Consider the following 22,326-nt stretch of genomic DNA (forward strand, 5'->3'; position numbering starts at 1 on the left):
AGATGTATTGTATTTAAGAAAAATTTCCAAAACCCCATGTGGCTAACTCTATGCAGATCAACACAAGGGAAGAAGTTGGTGGGGGAAAATGCAGATTAACACTGAGTTTCACAAAATACTTTTATCTAAAGAAAACAACAGCCAATTCTGCATAATTTTCCAGGAAAAGCTTTCTCAGTTAGTAATAAAACTGAATCTTTATAGACAAGAAAAGAAAACTCATAAGAGACTTCACAATATGCCCCAGTCTGCTCTTCCTCACCCTCCCTGGCCAGTTCACTGACCAACAGAAATGGACACAGCTTGCCCTCCCAGAACCACCCATGCCTTTGTTTTTGCAATGTCCTCTGCCTGATGTTATGTTGCCACCATGCTCTACCTAGCAGGCTCTCATGCATCATCTGAGGTCCAACCTACATGGTCCCTCATTGATTTGTTCATGACTTAGGAGGCTTTTGCAATAATTCAAGTAAAGATGATGGTGGCTTGGGCCAAGATGATAGTAGAGGCGGTGAGGAATGGCCTGTGTTAGTCAGAGCTCTCCAGAAAAATAACCAAGAGGAAGTGTAAAATGGTTCTCTGGCCATCTAGTAGCCACAGTTTGAGTCCAGGAATCAAGGGGTGGAAATGGCATCACGCACTATTGCCCCTAGTGTCCCACTAGCAAAGATTTTTGCTTCCCATACCCATGACCTCTGCTCAGCTGGCCCTGAGGTCTTAGTTCCAAAGGGAAGAGTGCTTCCACCAGTAGATGCAACAATGATTCCATTGAATGGAAGCGAACCCTGCCACCAAGTCTCTGAATCAGCAGGCAAATAAGGGAGTTACTGTGCTGGCGGGGGTGGCTGATTCTGGTTATCAAGAGGAAACTGGACTGCTGCTCTGTAATGGAGGTAAGGAAGGGTACGTCTGGAACCTAGGAGGTCACTTAAGGTATCTCTGAGTATCACCATGCCCTGTGATAAAAGTCAATGGAAAATTACAATAACCCAAGTCAAGCAGGACTACTAATGGCCCAGACCCCTCAGGAATGACAGTTCGGGTCATCCCACCAGGCAAAGAACCACAACAAGCTAAGTGCTTGCCGAGGGCAAAGGAAATACAGAATGGGTACTGGAAGAAGGTACTTGAAAATTCCAGCTACAGCCCCATCACTAGTTACAGAAATGAGGACTGTGATTGTCAGGAGTATTTCTTCCTGTCTCCAGAAAGAGTATTTCTCTCTCCACAGAGGAATTTACTTTAAGGAAGTGGCTCCCACGATTATGGAGCCTGGCAAGTTCAAAATCCGCAGGGTAGGCCTGCAGGCTAGAGACCCAGGGGAAGAGTTGATGTTGCAACTCAAGTCCAAAGGCTGCCTGTAGGCAGAATTCCCTCTTCCTTCGGGGAGGTCATTCGTTTCTCTTAAGGTCTGCAACTGATTGGATGAGGCCCACCCCATATCAGGAAGGGTAATCTGCTTTAGTCAGAATCAGCTGACTTAAATGTTGATCTTATCTAAAAAATACCTCCACAGTAACACCTAGACTGGTGTTTGACCAAATATCTGGGTACCACTAGCCAAGCTGACCCATTAACTATCACATGGTCAGATTATGGATGTGTATAATTTAGATAGCCAATAGGATGCATCTGCTGATTATATGTGGGGCCTAAGAGAATGAGAGTTTATCCCAAGCACCTGGAGTTATGAAGAGACCACTAACTGAGACGGGGAGACCGCAGGCGGCAGCAGACAAGGGAGGCAGAGTCAAAGGTGGAGATCAGGCTTCGGAGGTTCAGGCTTTAAAATCTGACTTCCCAACAGAGATGCTGTGTAAGCAACTGGATATATGGGGCTGGAGTTCAAGGGAGAAGTTTGGGCTGGAGATTAAAATCTCATATCACCATCTCTGTAAGCCTTTTGAAGGATTTCACACAGATTCCTAAATTAAAACAGATCCCTTGTGCCCCAGTTTGGGATGCAGAAAATAACTATAATTAGAAAACCAAGATGGATTAAAACGTAGAGGGACCAGCTTTGCGGAGGAAGCAGAGGGTTAACAGGCTGGACGATAAAGGCTGAGCCAGAGCGTGCCAGCTGAAGAGATGCCAGAAGGAAAGTTAATGAATTGCCTTCGTTGAAAAGATGAGAATGACACTAAACCAGGATTGCCCTGGAAAACTGGCGATTCTGGGCGCGTGGCACGTTGGCCAGTCATTTTCTGAGATGTGGTTTATGAACCAGAGCCAGCACGTGATGCTGTTGTGACGAGCACAGCCTCCCGAGTGATTTTTCTGGGTTTTCATTTCAGTCCCACAGTTTTTTTTAACCTAGGAGTAATTTAATTTTTCTGCGCCTCTGTTCCTTCATCTGTTAAAACAGAATCACACTGTGGCTCATTTCCTGGGGCTGATGTGCGAACTCAAAGCTATGGTTGCCTGGCCCGGGGTCCATGCTCCATGCACGTTAGCTCTGAGGGTGGTGACCTGTCTCCCCCACTTCTCTCTAACCCCATGTGAGCCTTGGATTCCCTCTCACTTACCTCACCTGCTCATAGCCTAGTGTCTGGCACAAGTCAGCAATCAGCAAGTATTTGTGAAGCCTGCACTGAACAGAAAAGTGCCACCTCCCAGGGCGTCAAGGAAGGGACTGTCACCACTCAGACTCTCCTGCGCCTGCGAGCGAGCATCCTCTCCTCCTTCCCTCCTGCTCTCCTCGGGTGAGCCCCTCCTTGGGCCCTGGGTCCCAGCCCCTCCCACCTTCTCAAGAACTGCCCTCTAGTAGCCCTCTCTCTTCTTCACCTTCAGCCTCTCCTTTGATCCTTCCCCTCTGCATTTTAACATGCTTGGGGCTCTTCCACTTTTAAAGACAAAAAGTTTTTTAAAACCAACCCTCCACCCCAGTGCCTCTCCAGCTAGCTCCCCATCTCTGAGTTTCTATTCTCAGCCAAACGTCTGTAAAGCAATCTACCCCCGCTCCCTACAGTGTCTCTGCACCTCATTTCTCAAACCATTGCTCAGGGTTTCAACCCAACCTTCCCTTCTCCAAAAGGGCGTGCTCTAGCGCCACTCACGACCGGTTATTTTGCCGGCTCTAACAGCTCTTTGTGCAATCTTCACTTTAACCTTTCAGCACATCCAAGGTCCCAGCCAGTCCCCCTCTTGAAACACTCACACCTTATCCTAGCTTTCTTCCTGTATCTCCAGCCAACTCGCCTCAGTCTCCGGTGATTTTTAACACAATGGAATCCCTCAATAACATGCATAAGTTCCACCCTCAGGCAATTTCTTCCACTCGCGAGGCTTCTGTAACACCTTGAACACGTATGACTCCCAGTTCAGACCTCTTCTTTTAACTTCAGACCCACATGGATGTATCACAGGCACCCCAGATAAATATCTTCAAAACTGAACTCACTGCCTCCATCCCCTCCCCAGACCCAGACCCCCTCCAGCATTCCCTCTCATAGCAGAAAACTGGGGGTCATCCTTGACTTTCCTATTGTGCGATCCCTACAATTCAAATCAATTCTCACATTCTGCCTCAAATCAGATTAGATACATATCAAACCCACCCGCTTCCCTCCGCCATCACTGCTGGGAGAAGGAAGCACTGACCATGCGATTCCACCGGGAGAGGACAGGTGGCAGCCCCACACCTGGTCTCCCCCGGACTCCGCCCCTGCACCTCTTACTTCCGCTGATTTTACTCTGTGTCCTTCAACGGTGATAAACTATGACCATGAATGTAACAGCTTTTCTGAGTTTGTGAATCCTTCTAGAGAATGCTGAGCCTGAAAGTAGTCTTGGAGACCCCCTGCACGTCAACAAATAATCAAACGATAAGAATCATGATTATAGTTTTAGATGTGGGAGAAATGAAAATGGGAGAAATCTTGGTTTCTTGTAAGACAAATGCACATCCCCAAACCCTGGACTGTGCTGACAGCTGTCTTTGGGGTGGGGGGTAGGCGGAGCAGTTGGTTACTAGAAGCTACTAGAAAGTGACAGTCACAGGTCGAATCCGAGCACTTGGGGCTGAAAGGCACCTTGGAGAGAGCATCCGGTTCAAGGGCCCTCGCCTGGCAGACAGGGTGACGGCGGGGAGCCCAGGGACACAAAATTAGCTGGTGCAGGTCACCAGGCTCGCTCAAATAAACCCAGTGCTCACTGAACCCTGGGTGCCGGGCACTAGGCCAGATGCTGAGGAAATTGATTCCCTGGGTTCAAGTAACGCGGAGAAGAGGGTTGGGTGGGGCTAGCAGTGGGGGACGCCTAAGTCACGCCCGGCCACTCCAGCAGGAGCTGAATGAGTGCAAGCTGCCCCATGCAGTGGTCCTCAGACCTCTGCACTACGCAGAGCAGAAGAGGAGGGAGCCCTGATCTGCAGTGGGCCCTGGGGGTACAGGGGGATGGTGTTGGGGGGGCAGGGAGGACACTTCAGGAGAGGCATGTACAGTGACCGGGAAGCTGCCCCTGGGGCCCCGCCTTCCCCGGCCCAGTTCCCCTGAATTGGCGCAGTTTGGAGACGCTCCCTGGGATAGCCCTGTAGCGGAGGGAACTACACAAGGTGAGTGTGCGCTTAAGGGCCTCGTCACCCGAATGACAAGGGCAGTGCCCTCTGAAGGGATGACAGAACCGCTGAGGCCGTGAACCAGGCAAAAAACCAACCACATTTAAAACCAAAGGGCTCTGGGAGCTCCATCAGTCAAGGACCACGCTCACGCGTGCTGGGCGGGGCGCGTGCGCATTTCCCGCCGCCACTCCTGATGGAAAGGTGAGTGGGTCGAAGGGAGGAGCGCGGGTCGGGTCTGCCCTCTGCGCGCACAGGTACCCGAGGAGTCTGCAAGCAGGTTGCTGGCTTGCCGTCGGTAACCAGGGAGCCTATGACTAGAGTCCCGGGAACAGGGGACCTGGGGCAAAGGATAAGATCGCCGAGCAGGCCGAAACCACCACCCTTTTCCCACGGACTCCAAGGTCCTCCCTAGAGCTCTGGGGAGAAGCAGGTGGGGCACCTGCGGGCGCCCTGCCAGGCCTCGCCTCCCTTGTCTGCTCTGGTCTCTCCTCTAGGGCTCCTCCTGCAAGGCCTCAGTGGTTTCCTGAGGCCACAGGAGTACAGCACCACGGGCCGGAGGTCACACAGGGGACATCTGTTCTCTCTCAGTCTGGAGGCCAGAATCCGAGACCAAGGTGTCCACAGGGCTGGGTCCTCCCGAGGGCGCAGAGGGAGACTGCGCCAGGCCTCTCCCTCTCTCTCTAGTTTCTAGGGACTCACTGGCTTGAAGACTCATCACCCGGCTCTCCGCCTCCATCTTAACATGGCCTATTTCCCCTGTGTGCCTGTGTCCAAGTTCTCTCTCTCTGTGGACACCAGTCGTGCTGGATTAGGGGCTCACCCTACGCCAGTGTGGCCGCGTCCTAACTACCCACATCTGCGGCAACCCTATTCCCACACAAGGGCACATTCCCAGTTCCTGGGCCTTAGGACTTCGACATGAATTTTGAGGAGACACAAAGTTCCCTGTCGGGGAGGAGCCTTTATGTCCCCCACCCACACACCCACCCACCTAGGCCTCTGCTCACTGGTCCAGAGGGGCAGACTTCTGCTCTGCCCCCAGGATGGGGGCTGAACACTGCCCATCACGCACTGCTCCCTCCTCCAGCTGGCAGGACCAGCAAGAGCCAAGGACACGGGGCCCCATTTACCAGGCGACACTAATTCCCTCTCCCTCGGCAGCTGCTCTCCCTGCTCCGAACAACGCAGGCCAGGCTGCTCAGGGTTCTGCCTCTGCCTGGGATGGGGTGAGTCTGAGGGGAAGGTGGCTCCTCCCAGCTCCAGGCCAGCGGCGTCTGCTGTCTCTGCTCCTCCGAGTTCATTGGGCACTTGTGGGGCCCATTAGTAAAGCAGGTATGTACTTCGGTTTCCAGTGGCTCCTTGTGAATCTGTTTCTCCGTTAGAACCCGATGCGTTTATTATTCAGTACATATTTAGTGAACGGATTAAACATTGCTTTGAATACAAATGAGTGTCTGTGTGCACGGTGGGGAGACTGGAGGGAAGCAGGCGGAGGAAACAAGGGAGACAGGAAGGGGAGTGGAAGGAGGAGAGAGGGAAACACGAAGTATTTACCCCACACCTGGAGTCCCCAGGAACCTGCACGGCCCTGGAAATTACCTGCCTTATGGCTTTAAACACTGAGATTTAAACTGTGATCGTAACACCCTCATCTCTGCAGACGTCCCGGCCTCACGAGCTGCTCCAGGCTCACTCAGAATTGACCACGGCCTTCCCGAGCTGGCTTTCACACGCCCAGCCTCGAGGGTCAGAATCACCAGCTCCTTCCATCCCGCCCCTCCCCTCTCATCAAGGTCAGCGATGCTCTCAGAAACCAACGTCCACTGTGTTTCAGCACCTTCCCTTTCATAACGAATTAAACCTACCCCGTCACACACACATGTCTCAGTATCAGAAGAAAGTAATCCTAAATAACCACTCCTAAAAGGAATGCAAAAGCACTTCGTTATTTATAAATCACATACATTTTAGAGGGAGCCTCAGATACCTTCTGAGAGCCTGGGATATAAAGTAATTCAAACAAAAGTTTTAATGAAAGGATCCCCCCAAGTTTTTCTGAGCAACGAAGAGGAAAGAACTGAGCATTTGCGAACCCTGTAGATGTCCAGAAATACTCTGGTCTTTTGTCTCAGTGATACATGATGTCCCCAGCAGCTCTTGGAGGCACACAGCAGTGTCCCCATTTAAGAGACAGAAAAAACAGTAATAAGGAACTTGGGAAGATTAAGCGATTAAGTGACTTTGCTGCTAAGTAACAAACTTTGGAATCTGGGCTTAGCTCTGTCTGATGTTTTGAAGTGCACTGGGCTCTTACCGCTCTAGGAGTTTCCCTGGCTCCATCTTCCAGGCAGATTGGTTAATAAATGTGTGTCACAGGAAGTCCTGGCCGAGGCCACGATAAGAGAAGCAGGGGTTTCATTATATCGCCTCCACCTTCTCTGCCCAAGGCTTCACAAAAAGATGGTTTGGTGTGAGCTCACAGCTTTCCTCTAGAGTTATTCTACAGGAATTCAGGAAAAGCAAGGGCCGTCCTTCATGTACCTGGCATAGCACAGTCCTCAGTGTCTCCTGCCCCCTCCACCTTAATGTCCTCACTGAGGGAGAAATAGGCCAAGTGATTCTGGTCCAATGTGAGTTTAGTGTCAGAGGAGGAGGAGCCAATAGATGAGGCTCATACTGACACTGTTCTCATAATAACAGGACAGAGTCCGGGCTGCTGAAACCGAGATTCTAACATTAAAGGCAGTGCCTTAAAGAAAAGCTTATTTCCTTACCACATAAGAGTTTTAAGGTCCAGATGGTGAGCCAGGCCCGTCCCATCTCGTTGCTGTGCTGGCCCGAGGGCACCATCTTCCTTCATGGTCAAAGCTGGGCGGCGAGTGTGTTCATGTTCCAGTTTGCAAGAAGGGAAAGGAGCATCATTCCAGGCTGGGGCTCACTGTCTTTGGGGGTGATGACCTAGAAGTTGCACTATCGTCTGTGCACACATCCCTGCACTTGGCCACAAGGCCACACCAGCAAGACAGGAGATGGGAAGCGCCTGTCGTCGAGCCCAGCGGCAATCACTCCTGTGGAAGACAGGAGAGCAGACCGTGGCAGCCAGCAGAAACCTCTGCCGCAGTGACAACCGTCGTCTGCAGCTGTACTTCGCTGTACAGCTAACTAGCAATTTCCTACCCACCACTTCGTTTAATCTAGCAGTGAACTTCTGAGTAGGTACCGTTTGTCTCATGTGATACATGAGACAATGGGGCTAGGGTAAGGCCTAACTGCAGAATTCTAAATGCACGATGAGGATGAAAACCTTGGTGATAAAATATTGGTAGAGTCAAAAAGGAAAGCCCGTTCAATTTGCTCTAACCACATTTACTAAGCAATTAATAAGAATCAAGGAACCGAGAAACAGGGAGACAGGGTGGGTCCGTGGCCTCAAAGGCTTCATGACAGCTGAGAGAGTAACAGTTTTCACCGTAAGGTGTGGTTATGAGGACTGCAGGACAGAAAGAAGGATGGTGACAGCCATGGACAGAGAGGGACATTAGGACATAGAGAAGACACTGATGCTTCCTGGAGAGTCACAAAAACTAAATGATTTTCCTATCATGAGTGGGAAAAACAGCAACTCTAAAATTTTCCAGTAGAAAATAGAGCAGTAGGTGTTTGTTGAGAAAAAACTAGGGTACTCTGAAGGAATTGGGCCTCCCTTTTGCCCTGGCCTTATAGTCTCTCATCCACTTTTTATTCCGGCCAGTGCTGTGGCAACCCATCTCCTGCAGGTGTACCCTGACACACCTGGCCACACTGCTGCCCTGTGCGTCTCCGGCATTCTCCCAGGGTTGCCCTGATGCTACAGTGCAGGTCACCTGTGGGAATCTGCCCATAACTCATACATCCACAACTGGGAAAGCCTTGCCCATGGGATGTGGCACCAGGAGACAACTGCTCCCTCTCTGTCCCAGACAGCATCGTCTGAGGTACATGCTACACACTGCAAGGTGACACCAGGGAATCAATCCTCTGATGGTTAATTTCATGTGTCAATTTGGAGGGTGTTTTTGGATGAGATTAATGTTAAAATGGTGAACTCTGGATAAAGCAGAGTGCCCACCTCAGTATGGGTGGGCCTCACCCAATCAGTTGAAGCTTGACTGGAACAAAGACTGAACTCCCTGAGGAAGAAGGAAGTCTCCAGCAGACTGCCTTCTGACTTTATCCATACCATCAGCTCTCCTGGGTCTTGCAGATTTTGGACTTCCTGGCTTCCATAATTGCATGAGCCACTTTCCTATAATAAAGTTCTTGGTTCTGTCTCTCTGGAGAACCCTGGTTAGGACATAGCTCCAGTGACCAGCATGAGAATGCACTCTTATACTGGTTTTCCTCTTTCCCTGTTACACTCTTCTGGTCTCTGGAATCACTCACTTCCCAAAATGAACTAGGTATGTGCACACCCTAGTCCCGGCTTGCTTTCAGGGGCTCCCCAGCCAGGCTACAATGTTTGCATATGTAATATTGAGGGTAATCAATATACAAGCACATTGGTGGCTCAAAGAGACCCTTACGTGTTTGCTATTTCCCAGGGTCATGAGACCCAGAACACTGAAGTGTGATGGGACAAATGCCACAGGGACCTCCCACCTCCCCAGCAAGGATGCGCTCCTCCCAACCAAAGAACAATATTCTTTTGCATCCCTCATGTGGCTTAGCATTTGAGAAGTCTGCAAAAAATGCTTACTGGACTGGATGTTGTGTTTTAAAATTTGCCTATGTGCTGTCACGATGGAACATGTGAACCTGTTGTTCAAATGTTGTATTATTTGGTGAATCCAAATACAAAGGATTTGGCTAAGAACTTCAGCTCTAGTGTCGCGTGGGCACAGATTCAAGCCTCAGTTCCTCCACTAAGCTGGCTGTGGCACAGCATAATCCATAAAGAAATGTACATTAAGTTTTTCTGCTGAGAGAAATAAATGTCCACCTATAATTACCTTCCCAGCTAAATGTCAACACAACAATGAGGAAGAGAAGGGTTTTTTTTTTTTTAATCTTAAGAGACTAAGAGAATACCACTATAAAGATTTTTCACTGAAAAAAATACTATAGGGTTTATTTCAGAAAGAGAACATTTGAAAAAAAGATATAAGAAAAACTGGTAAACAAAGTAATTGGTAACCATGTGGCAAATCTAAATCAGCACTGTATAGAAACAACAGCAATAATAAATAATTTGAAGAATATAAAATGAGGTGTAAATAAAATGGTGGATAATGACATATAAGATAGGAGTGGATATTTGAATTAAAGCATTTTAAGGTCTTGGTACTATTCAAGACTAGAGTAGAGGAGAGATACTGATTAATTTCAGATAAGTCAAAAAACAAATGTTAAATATGGAAACAGAATAAAACCTCAAGCCTGTAGGGAGGGGTGAAGTGGAGAAATGGACACAATGAAAACCCAATCAGTCCAAAAGAAGGCAAGAATTTTTTTTATCAAATAAATAAAAGACATATAAAGTAGAAAGTACAAAAGGAGATGGTAGGAACGAATGCATAAGTATCTACAGTCACCAAGCTGTAAACAAAGTTATCAACTGCAAGGCAGAGTCGCAGACTAGCCAGGGACAAGAAAATGCACCTGTATGATATTGACAAGAAACACCCTGAGTACCTAGAAAGACTGAGACTAAAAGGAGAAAAAAAAAAAGGTTTACCCGGCAAATATTAGCCAAACATCAGAAAAGCACAAAAGACAGAAAGCATCATTAGGGATGAGGCTATCCTAGAAGAAACATTTTCTAACAAAGGCACAAAATTTGTGAATCTGTTTTGAACCTAACAACACAATTTCAAAACACAGAAGCCAATAATTGACAGAATTACAATGAAAAATGGACAAATCCACAGAGAGAATATACTATCTTTCCAAGGACATATTGAACATTTACAATAATTGATCGCACATTAAGCTATAATACAACACTCAACAAATAGGAAACATCGATATAATAAAGACCCATTCCTGAATTCAATTTCATAAAAGTAGAAATCAATAACAAAAAATAAGCAAAAAATGTCCATACAACTAGAATTTTTAAAAATAAACTTCAAGACTAGTCATGGGTCAAAGAAGAACTGAGAAGCCATAATAATTTAGAATTGAACAATAATGCTTTTGAACATCCCCTCCACTGTGCAATTCCACATTTGACCAATGCTGTTAGACAAAATACACGTGCGTGCACATGCACACATACACGCACACACGGTATGCTGGCAATGAAGAAACAAAGCTGTCATTTACAGAAGACTCCAATCCTGAAAATCAGAGGCTCAAAGACAAGCCACGTGTAGAAGAGAGTTCAGTAAGGTTGCAGAATAAAAGATGAATATCCAAAAGTCAGTTATGTGTCTACACGCCCACAACTAATTGTTGGAAACCGTAGTTTTTAAAGAGGCACCATTTGTAAGAGCTACAAAGCATTGAAAGTATCTAGGAATAAGTCAAACCAAAGATGCGTAAAATCATAAAACTTTTTGAATAACATAAATGGATGAGAAAATCTGACTTTAAAGATGGGACTTCTCCCCAAACAGTAAATGTTAATACTTAATGCAATTTTACACAAAATCTCAATAGGGGTTTTCGAAGAATTTGTAAACTGACTCCAAAATGTACATAGAAGAGCAACGGGCCAAGTATGACCAAGAATGTTTTGAATAATGTAGGGAGACTTGCTTTGCTATTTATCAAGACTCACTATGAAGCTATTGTAATTAAGTTATTGGTACCAAGATAAATATACTGTGAATCAGAACAGAAGGCACCAAAACAGACTCATGCATATTATATGAAAACATGATACATAAGGGGACATTACAAAAGGAAAAGGGTTTAATAAATGGCTTGACACAATTGGTTTTTCACAGGGAAAGTAACTAAAGTTGAATTGCTTCCTACCATTCAAAATAGATTCCAGGTGGGTTAAAGACCTAAAACAGAATAGCAAAACTTGAAATAAAAGAAAATAGAAGAATAAAAAACAGGGGAAAAAAAGAAAAATAGAGAAACTTGAAATAGAAGGATAAAATAGAAGAAACGTAGAATATTCTTAGAATCTTGGGGTAAGAAAGGTCTTACCATGCAGAACACGCAAATCCTCGTGGAAAAGGTCGTTAAGTTTGAGTATACAAAAATCTAAAACTTGGTTACAACAAAAGTCACCATAACTTAGAGAAAAGTCAGGCCACAGAGGAGAAGACATTTGCAATATTAAGGATTAATTCCAAAACATATCAAGAATGTCTATAATGAATAAGAAAAAAGCCAAAGACTCCATTACAAAAATGGGGGAAAATATAAGGCAATGGACAGAAGAGAGAGAAAAATATCAAAAAAAAAAAAAAAAGATGTTCAATCTCTCAGTAATCAGGGAAATGCAAATCAAAATGAGGTTTCCTTCCACATCCATGAGATTGGAAAAGTATTTCAGCCGAACAAAATTACATGTGGGTGAAATGTGGAGCGACAGAACCCTTCATATACTGGAACCCTTCATACGTTTGTCAAATGGGGAAACTCTGGTATCACTGGGCATGGCTGAAGATGCTGGAATATGCTGGTCCTAGATGGACACCCAAATCATTCTACAAGGATGTACACAGAAGAACAGTCAGCCTAGCATTGCTAGTAATGGTGAAAGTTTGAAAATGGATAAGCTGCGGTGCACTTAGTTGACAGACTGCAATATAACAGTTACGATGAATAAACTACAGAACAAGGGCTGCGTGTTGCAAGTGCTGTGCAGGTGTCTGATGGCGCCATCAGCACCACCGTCAGCATCAGCACCTCAAAGGCATGAAGTTCAGGGCAAAGAAAATCAAGCAACAGAAAGTTGTGTTGATTGTTTCATTTATATAAAGTATAAACTTTATATAAATAAAGTTTTAAACCATTTCGTCAATGTATAAGACATATTTATGGATAGATACGTGTGTAATAATATTATAAAATTATGAAGACCTCCATGGGAATAATAAACACAGAATTCAGGATAATGTTTATCAGCGAGGGGGGAGGAGAAGAACGGAGTCAGAGGAGGACAGAGAGAGCTTCATTTGTATTTGCAGTTTTACTTCTTAAACTGGATAGAGTCCACAGGAACTCTTTATCTTGTTCTCCATATGGCATTATACACTATTTTATGTTTCAAGAAAGTCTGATAATACTATGTGTCAGTGAGGATTTGCAAAAAAAAAAAACAAAACAAAACTCTCTTACACTGCTGGTGGGAATATAAATTGGAACAGCCACTTTGGGGAGTAATTCGGCAATATTTAGTAAAGTTTAAATGTCTGTACTAAGACTCAGTAATTCCACTTCCAGGATCCTATCCTAGAAAACCTCTCCTGCATGTAGATAGAAAGGCATTGATAAGAATGTTTAATGAACCACTGTTTATAGTAAGACAGAAACGATGGTTTCTAGATGCCCACCAGTAATAGCAGGTGACATTTAATGGGTGATGACACACACCAGTCATTGTGTAGGGAGATGAATGAATAAACAGAATGGATGGGTAAGTAAAATAGTGCACTGCGGTTTAAATGACAACCAAGACCTAAATCTATCAGTATGATAAACCTCAAAAAACACATTTAAAAAGGTGAAGTACCAGAGGGTGCACACAGTATAAATTTTAAATTCACAAAATTTCTGGGAAGATGGCGGAGTAGGAAGCTCCAGGAACCTGTCTCCCCACCTGGACAAGAATAGCACTGGCCAAATCTATCTAATGTAACTATTTTGGAGCTTTGGAGTCTATTGAAGTTTTGCAGCTTCCATGAGAAGGCTGGGATGGCAAATTGTGATTAATTTTGGTCAGTTTCAGCTCTGCACAGCGACAGGCACACAGCTGGTGAGAGCTAGGTGAGCAAAAAAGACCCCGTCTTCCAAGTGGTGGTGACCTGAGCTCTGGTCACTGATTGCTGCTTCTGATCACAGAGGTGCAGACACAGAGGCAGCAGCCATTGCTGTTGCACCTCTCCTCACTGTTGCAAGCCCTTCTCCCTCCAGCTAAAGTGACTTCCAGGGGTTTTAAAGAGCCAGTGCCCTTTCCCCTGCTTCATTTTTCTTCTTCCATTATTAGGAGCCAGACACTAAAGATTAGGATGTTCAAAAACAATTGCATATATGGGCAAAATCAGAAAATGACCATGGACACCCAGGGAAAAGCTCAGAAAAGACTTAAGAAGAACTTAAGTTTATACTTCAGGCTGATCCTCAACACAGATAGCCTACAATAATAAAATAATAATAATAATAACAAGATCCAGTAAACCTCGGGGAAGGTAGAGAATCTGACTTCCAGAGTTAGCTCATTATTAGACTCAAATGTCCAGTTTCCAACAAAAAACCACAAGGTATATAAAGAAGCAGGAAAGTAGGGCCCATTCAAGGAAAAAAAACCAAATCATCAGAAACTGTCCCTGAAAAAGACCTAATGGCATACACACTAAACAAAGACTTAAAAACAACTGTCTTAAAGATGGTCAAAGAACTAAAGAAAGACGTGGAGAACATCAAGAAAATGATGTACAAACAAAATGGAAATACTGATAAGGGAATGGAAAACCTAAAAATTCTGGAGCTAAAAAGTGTAACTGAAATGAAATTCCCTAGAGGGATTCAAAGACAGATTTGAGCAAGCAGAAGAATCAGTGATCCTGAAGATAGAATAATGGAAGTTATCAAGGCTGAGGAATGGAAAGAAAAAAGACTGAAGAGAAGTGAACAGGGCCCAGTGGGCCTGCTGGGCACCACCAAGCAGGCCAACACACACACTGTGGGAGTCACAGAGGCAGAGAGAGACAGGAAGGGGCAGAGGGAATGTCGAAGAAATAATGGCTGAAAACTCCCTAAATCTGATGAAAGACATGAATATAAACATCCAAGAAGCTCAAAAATTTCAAAGCAAGATCAACTCAAAGAGACCCACACCAAACACAATATAATCAAATTTTCAAAAAACAAAGAGTTAATCTTGAAAGCAGCAAGAGAAGTAAATTGTCACATACAAGGTATCTTCAATAAAATTATCAATAGATTTCTTATCAGAAACTTTGGAGGCCATAAGGCAGGGAGCCAATATATTCAAAGTGCTAAAAAGGGAAAAAATAAGTCAACAAAGAATCCTGTATCCAGGAAAATTGTCAACAGTGAGGGAGAAATTAAGACACCCAGCTGAGGGAGCTTGTTACCACTAGACTTATCCTGAAGGAAATTCTCCAAGGAAGTCCTATAAGGTGTAATGAAAAGGAACTAGACAGTAACTCAAGAAATAAGGATCTCAATGAAGGTAAATACATGGGCAATTGTTTAAAAGCTAGTATTATTGTAACAATGGCTTGTAACTGCTTTTTGTTTTCTATATGATTTAAGAGACTAATACATCGAAAAAATCTAAAAGCTAGTATTATAGTAACTTTGGTTTATAACTTCAAATTTTTTCTACATAATTTAAGAGATGAACACATTTAAAATTATTAGTTTATGTTTGGGCACACAATGTATAAAGATGTAATTGTGGGGACATCAACAAAGGCTGGAGATGGAGCTGTAAAGGGGCAGAGTTTTTTACATTACTGAAGTTAAACTGGTATACATTCAAATTAGAATGTTTTACCTGTAGGATGTCAAATGTAATTTCCATGGTAACCACAAAGAAAATAGCTATGGGATATACACAGAACAAAATGGGAAAGGAATTTGAATATTTCACCACAAAAAATTAACTAAGCACAAAAGGCAGTAATGCAGGGAATGAATAAAAAAGCTGTAAGACATAGAGAAAACAAAATAGCAAAATGATGGAAGTCCCTCCTTATCAGTAATTACTTTAAATGTAAATGGATTAAACTCTCCAATCAAAAGACAGAGTTTGGCAGAACAAATAAAAACACACGATGTAACTCCATGCTGTCTACAAGAGACTCACTTTAGATCCAAAGACACAAACAAATTGAAAGGATGGGTAAAGATATTCTGTGCAAATAGTAGCCAAAAGACAGCAGGGATGGCTCTACTAATGTCAGACAGAATAAACTTAAAACCAAAAAAGGGTATTAAGGGATGCTGAAGGATATTATGTATTTTTTAAAAGCTCCAATACAGCAAGAAGACATAACAATTACAAACATTTAAGTGCCTAGGAATTTGTCCACTTCATCTAATAGGCATATAAATATTCATAATATTCCTTATAGTCCATTGTAGTGCTTGAGGTAAATTGTGATGTTGCCTCTTCCATTTCTGATTTACTAATTTGTCTTTTTTTTTTTTTTTTCTTGGTCAGTCTAGCTAAAAGCTTGTTAATTTTACTGATCTTTTCAAAAGACCAATTTTTGGTTTTCTTGATTTTTCTCTATTACATTTTTCTTCTCTATTTCATTTATTTCCACTCTTTTTTGTTCTGTTTTTTTGTTTTCTTTGGGTGGAAGCTTTGGCTATTGATTTGAGACCTTTCTTCTTTTTCATATAAATTTCCTTCTAAGCACTGCACTTGCTGCTTTCCTTAAGTTCTGGTATATTGTGTCTTCATTTTCATTTATCTCTGAGTATTTTCTAATTTCTCTTGTGATTCTCCTTGTCTACTCATTATTTATGAGTGTGATGTTTAAATTTCATATTTTTAATTCCCCAAATTTCCTTTTCTTGATTTCTCATTTCATCCCATTGTGGTTGGAGAACATACTTCATATGATTTCAATGCTTTTAACTTTATGTAGCTTGTTTTATGGCCCAACATACAGCTTGTCCTGGGAATGTTCCAGTGCACTTGAGAATGTGCATTTCTACTGTCGTTGGGTGGAGTGTCCTACAGCTGTCTGTTAGGTCTAGTTGGTTTAAAGTGTTGTTTAAGGCACCCGTATCCTTGGTGATCTTCTGCCTACTTGTTCTATCCATTATTGAGAGCAGGATATTGAAGTCTTCAACTGTTATTATTGAATTGTCTATTTCTCCCCTCAATCCTGTCACTTTTTATTTCATGTACTTTGGTCTGGGTGCTTTTCAAAAAAGAGTTAATTTTTGGAGGTCCTAGTCCACCATTCCAGAAGTGCTCCTGCCTGTGACATCATTCTGGAGCACAGAGAATGTGTGAGTTCCCACTGGATATCAATATTGTTCTATAAGTAGCTTCTAGGGTGTAGTATAAGGGTTCCTATTTTATAGTGTGCAATTATCATACTCATTGTCTCCAGGCAAGAGTTATCCTTGAACAGACCTCATCATCTGGTACCATACACAAGGGCTATGCTAAAGTTGTAGATAAAAACTAGCATGCCGACCTCTAATGCTTTCTTCAGTTTTCTCTTGTGAAAATCATATGCACCATGTCTCCAGCACCGTCAAACTTTCACCCAGACTATGTATATTTCGTCTGAAAATCATAATCACCAAATGATACAGCTGTCAGAATTTTATCTCCCTCTAGAATCTGACTGCAGGATCTGACTGCAGCCTAGCTTATCTCACTGTTAAGTTCTTCAAATTCTCAGTACATGGCTTTATGTATCATACTTAGATTATCTTATTTCAAGTGCTCACCTCTCCATTACCTCTCTCTCAGAATGTTGATTTTCGCTACAAAAAAACCCTCAAAAGTGAAATGTTAAATCAGAGTTTCATTGGTCTCTGTAATGTGGAACTTTACCCAGTAGCTTATCTACCTTTAGTCTCTGTCCTCATAAAATGCTGAGATGTTCTTTTCATATGAAGTTTATCCAATCATAAGTATTAAAAATTTATTTTGCGTTTGGAAGTGTATGCCAAATGTGTTTTGCTGGCAAAAAAGAGCCTAAAGCACAAAACAATTATGGAAATAATTAAGCTAAACCATAGATTGTGTGGCTTATTGCTGTTACAGATATCTGAAATGCAACATGTTCTTCTGGGAAAGATTTCAGTTATAGTGATGGTAGTACCCTTGCCTGGTACAGCTCAGTGCAAGTATTCTGCACACATTTGTGTGGATACACAACCTGAGATTAGCTTATTCCAATTGTGCTCATTATTTTCAATATTCTACAACTACCTTTTATTCAAAATATTTTCATTAAAATAGAATTGTCTATAGTTCTTGTCTAGACAGAGACTGGTGTTCACTAACAATCCTGTGATCCAAATCATTTAAGCCCTGATTGAACACGTTGTAGACGGAACTGCGGCCCTAGCCCAAATTCATATGTTGAGGCCCTGATCCCTAGTGTGACTATATTTGGAGATAGGGCCTGTATGGAAGTAATTATGGTTAAACGAGATGATTAGGGTGGGGCCTTAATCTTACAGGGCTAGTGTCCTTTAAGAGACACCAGTGGGAGACCTCATTCTTTCTCTTGCTCTCTCTCCCTCTGCACACACCACACACCAATGAAAGGCCATGTGAGGATGTAGCGAGAAGGCAGCCATCTACAAGCCTGGAAGAGACTTCTCAGCAGGAACCGACCATGCTAGAGACTGGTATGGGACTCTGACCTCCAGAATTGTGAGAAAATAAATGTCTGCCACTTAAATCTCCCAGCCTGTTTAGTTATGACAGCCTGAGCAGCTACACACCATGCCTGGGGTGGAGAGGTTGGTGAATCAGACAAAGGCCTATGCCTTAAGAGCACACTGCCTACTAAGAAGGGACATCTCATGAAAATACAACGTCATAAGCACTTCTAACTTAGCCTGGGCAATCTGAAAGGCTCCACAGAGCACACATTTGAGCGAGGTTTTCAAAGTGGCCCAGCCAGGAGAAGAAACCACAATCCAGGCAGAGAGAACTCCCAGCAAGGACTCAGAGACTTTAAAAGGCAGATGTATTTGGTGAGCACTGAGAGGCTGCAGGGTGTGGAGGGTATGACAGGGAGTGCTGGAAGGGCACTGTTGTCTGTATCCATGGAAACACCATACTGCTAGGGCTGTGGGATCCTGAAGGCGGGCCAAGCGAAAGCTGGAGCACTCAGAAAAGATGAGGCCTGAAAGAAAGGAGAATTTGGATACGAGGGAAGAGAGGGCAAACATTCAGGTGAGGAAATACAGGAATTGAAAGAAGGTCTATTTTTTTCAGTAATTTAATTTTTAAAATTAAAAGTTTAATACACAGAAAAAAGTTCATAAATCAAAAAGGTATAGCTTGATGAATTATCAGAGAAGAAATACATCCACATAACCCCCTTCCAGAGCAAGAAACAGAACACTGTTCTGTGTATCTTTTTGTCTTTAAATGCTGATCCATGGCATGTACTAACCGTTTGAAAATATAAACGTAACTGAGAAACAAAAACATAACGAGGTGATATATTCTGTCTCCTAGGCCCAGTCGAATAATGACTACCCAAAGATGTAAAATCCAAACCCCAGAAATTTGCAAATGTTACTTTATTTGGAAAAGAGATCTCTGCAGATGTGACTAAATTAAGGATTTAGAGATGAAGATAAAACAGGTGGATTATCTGGGTGAGTCCTAAAAGCCATCACAAGTGTCCTTACAAGAGAGAAGAAAAGGGAGGCAACACAGACACACAGATGAGTGATGTGACGACAGAGGCAGAGAAGGGCGTGATGAAGCCACAAGCTTGGGAACGTTGGGACGACCACCAGACACTGGAAGAGGCGAGAAACGGATTCTCCCCTAGAGCCCAGTGGCAATTTATTTCTAGGGTTATTGGAATCCTAGGAAACTGTTATAAAGGTAAAGTATAAAAAGAACACCAATTTATTATTTTATGTTTGTTTTGAATTTCTTACTAATTTGACTTCAACTTCTGTTTCAACTCTTATTTTCATTTATTTTTTTGGCTGAATTTATTCCTGGGCCTTAAGTTTTTGTTTCTTCAGTTTCTTCTGGGATACCTCTCTCTTCTGTGCAACCTCCTCTCTTGGTTTAGGAACAATCCGCTCGTTTTCAGCAGTAAGAACTATCTCAACGTAGCAGGCAGAGCTCATGTTAAGGGTTGATCCGACTGTGAGCTCCGTAAGTCCTGTGCTGCATCTTGGGGGCTTTGTTCACCTGGATGTGCTCGATGACCAGCGGATTTAAGCTCTTAAGTTCAGCATTACTCTGCATTTTTGAGCAGGTGCAATAAAAATTCATCACTCTTTTTGGGCCATCAATCCTGCGATTTGACTTAAATTTCTAAACAAGAGCCCTCTCTTTCCTGGGAAATGCAATAATTGTTTCTGATGTGGTATTATCTTGTTGTATAAGGATTCTGTGTTTGAATAAATCTGTGACAATCTGGGTTAAGTACTTTTAAATAACTTGATATCACAACTTCTCCGGTCCCTAAATATGATAATATGCCGGTGAGACTCCAAGATTAGGGACACAGCACATAGCATATCCCAAAACTTACTGACCATGGAATTCTCTTACTTCAGAGCCTTTCTCGGCAGTGATACTCCACCAAGTGTTTGTTGGTAAATGCTGATGTGCAGCAAAGAAAGGACAGTCTTGAGAAATTTCACTTGGCCCAGGAAGCGGCCTCCTGATGGAGCACCTGGCCCCACTGAAAGCAAGCGCCCTTCCTGTAATAACCAGAACGCCTGCATGCGCGCTCCTCGCCTCTGCACCTGGACAGGGGTGAGTCTACACGGCAGCATTTTCCTCTCCAAACCCAGCTTATCTGGCTTTTGTTACAAACAACACCTTCTTTTGATGAATCATTTTCTTAAAATTTATCAGTTAGGCCAAATAGCTTTCCCTAATTGAGTAGACTTTATCTAGCGGCTATATTAGTTTCCTGAGGCTGGTGTAACAAATTACCACAAAATAAGGGCCTTAAAACAGGAGAAATTTGTTCTTTTGCAGTTCTGGAGGCCAGAAGTCCAAACTCCAGCAGGACCATACTCCCTCTCTTCCTCGCCTCTCCCTGCATCTGGCGGCTCCAGGTGTTCCAAGGCTTGTGGCTGCGTCATTCCATTCCCTTCCTCCGCCTTCACATGGTTCGCTTTTCCTCCCGCTGATAAAGATGCCTGTCACTGCATTTAGGGCCTACCCAGAAAATCCGGAGTATCTCATCTCAAGGTCCTCAATTATATCTGCAAAGACCCTTTTTCCAAATAAGGTCACATTCACACGTTTCAGGGATTCGAGAATAGACATATCTTTTAGGGGCCACTATTCGACCTACTATAACCCTGAAAGAGATACTAGGGTCAATCTGTCACCAAAATCATCTCTGGGTAAGTTAGTAACAGAAGCCTAGGCCTGCAAAGTTTCAGGCCAGATCCTGGACAATAAATTCATCTAACAATACCCTTCTGCCTTAACCTCAACCATTCCATCACCTCTTTTTCAAAACATCGGAAGTCACTATTATTATTTCCATTTTACAGATACATAAACTGAGGTTCAAAAATTTTAAGTCAACCTCCAAGGTCATACAGCTAGCGAGTGACAGAACTGGAATTCAAACTCTAGTCTTTCTGATTATGAAACTATACACTCTCAACTCTATTCTTTAAAGATTGATTCCCAGAGCTGACTAATTATAAAAACCAATTTTTAGTGGGTACATACGTGCCAGGCCCCATTCTAAGCACTTCAACTCTATTACTTCGATTTAATCTTCAGCAACCCCATTAGATGTGATGAGGAAACAGCTATTCTGAGTTGCCTAGGCATTTTAGTGTGACAGCCCTGCTCACACCCAGAGTCTGGACATTCAGATAAGGGCCTGAGCTTAGGATTCCCACTCAAGTTCCTGCTTTGCTTTTCCTGGGGCACCTCTGAAAATAAGCACTTGGAGTTGAGCCTACAGAGTTATAAGCCGACTTAAGATCCGATTCTCTGTGTCCTGCTTGCCCGTGACCTGGGACAGGGACTGCCCTTCCCCAGTCATTATGCTCCCCACTCCCATTTCTGGGATCTGTAAGTGAAGAATCTTGTGACTGCGCCCTCTGTCTGAGTGTACTGAAACTGCAGCTTCAATCACAACAACCCCGGGTTTCACCTCCCCAAGTGGGAGCTCTGATGTGGATGCGGATGCGGAGGGAGCTCCCTGCTCACTCCATGTCAGTGGCTTGTGCCTCCTCATTCAGCAGGTTTTGATCTGCAAATTCTTAATATGCCAACTACACCTTCCTCCACCCCCCAACAGAGAAGTCAAATATCTTGCCCAAGGTCACAAAGCTGGGAAGTAAAATGAAAGCAGCCTGTCTCCAGAGTCCCACAGTAACTTCTACTCTCTTCATTGCCTACTCCAACTGTGGCCTCAACTGCTCCGAGTAGGAAGAGATCACCTCCCCTGTTCTAAATATTACATACAATTAATGCAACCTAAGATCCTATGGCAGTCATGTCACATTTGGGCACTTGAACACTGCTGAATTGGCACCCACACCTATTCTCTTCCTGCCAAAAGGATCCACTGAAGTCACAAACCTGGAGAAAAAGTATGTGGCAAGGGCTGCAGGGAAGGGGTGGACAGGCAGAAAAAAGGCTAAGAGTAAGAGAGGGCTAGACACAAAAGGAAGCAGATGAGGGATCACGGGGTGAAGTGGCTGGCAGGTCGACATGGAGAAGCAAGACAGCCAGGTGAAGGAAGACTGCGGGCTAGTTTAGGACAATCTCATGAACACTGTGTTCCCGTCACGTTCTTTCTTACATTATGAGTCTTAAAGGAAGACCAGTCACTGTACTCTACCACCTAGATTAGCGCTCCCATACAGGAGCCCTTGAAAATGGCTAATCACTTGTCGCACAAGCAACCAAGGAGGAG

This window comes from Camelus ferus, chromosome 12 (genome assembly GCF_009834535.1).
Source record: "Camelus ferus isolate YT-003-E chromosome 12, BCGSAC_Cfer_1.0, whole genome shotgun sequence".
Lineage (NCBI taxonomy): Eukaryota > Metazoa > Chordata > Mammalia > Artiodactyla > Camelidae > Camelus > Camelus ferus.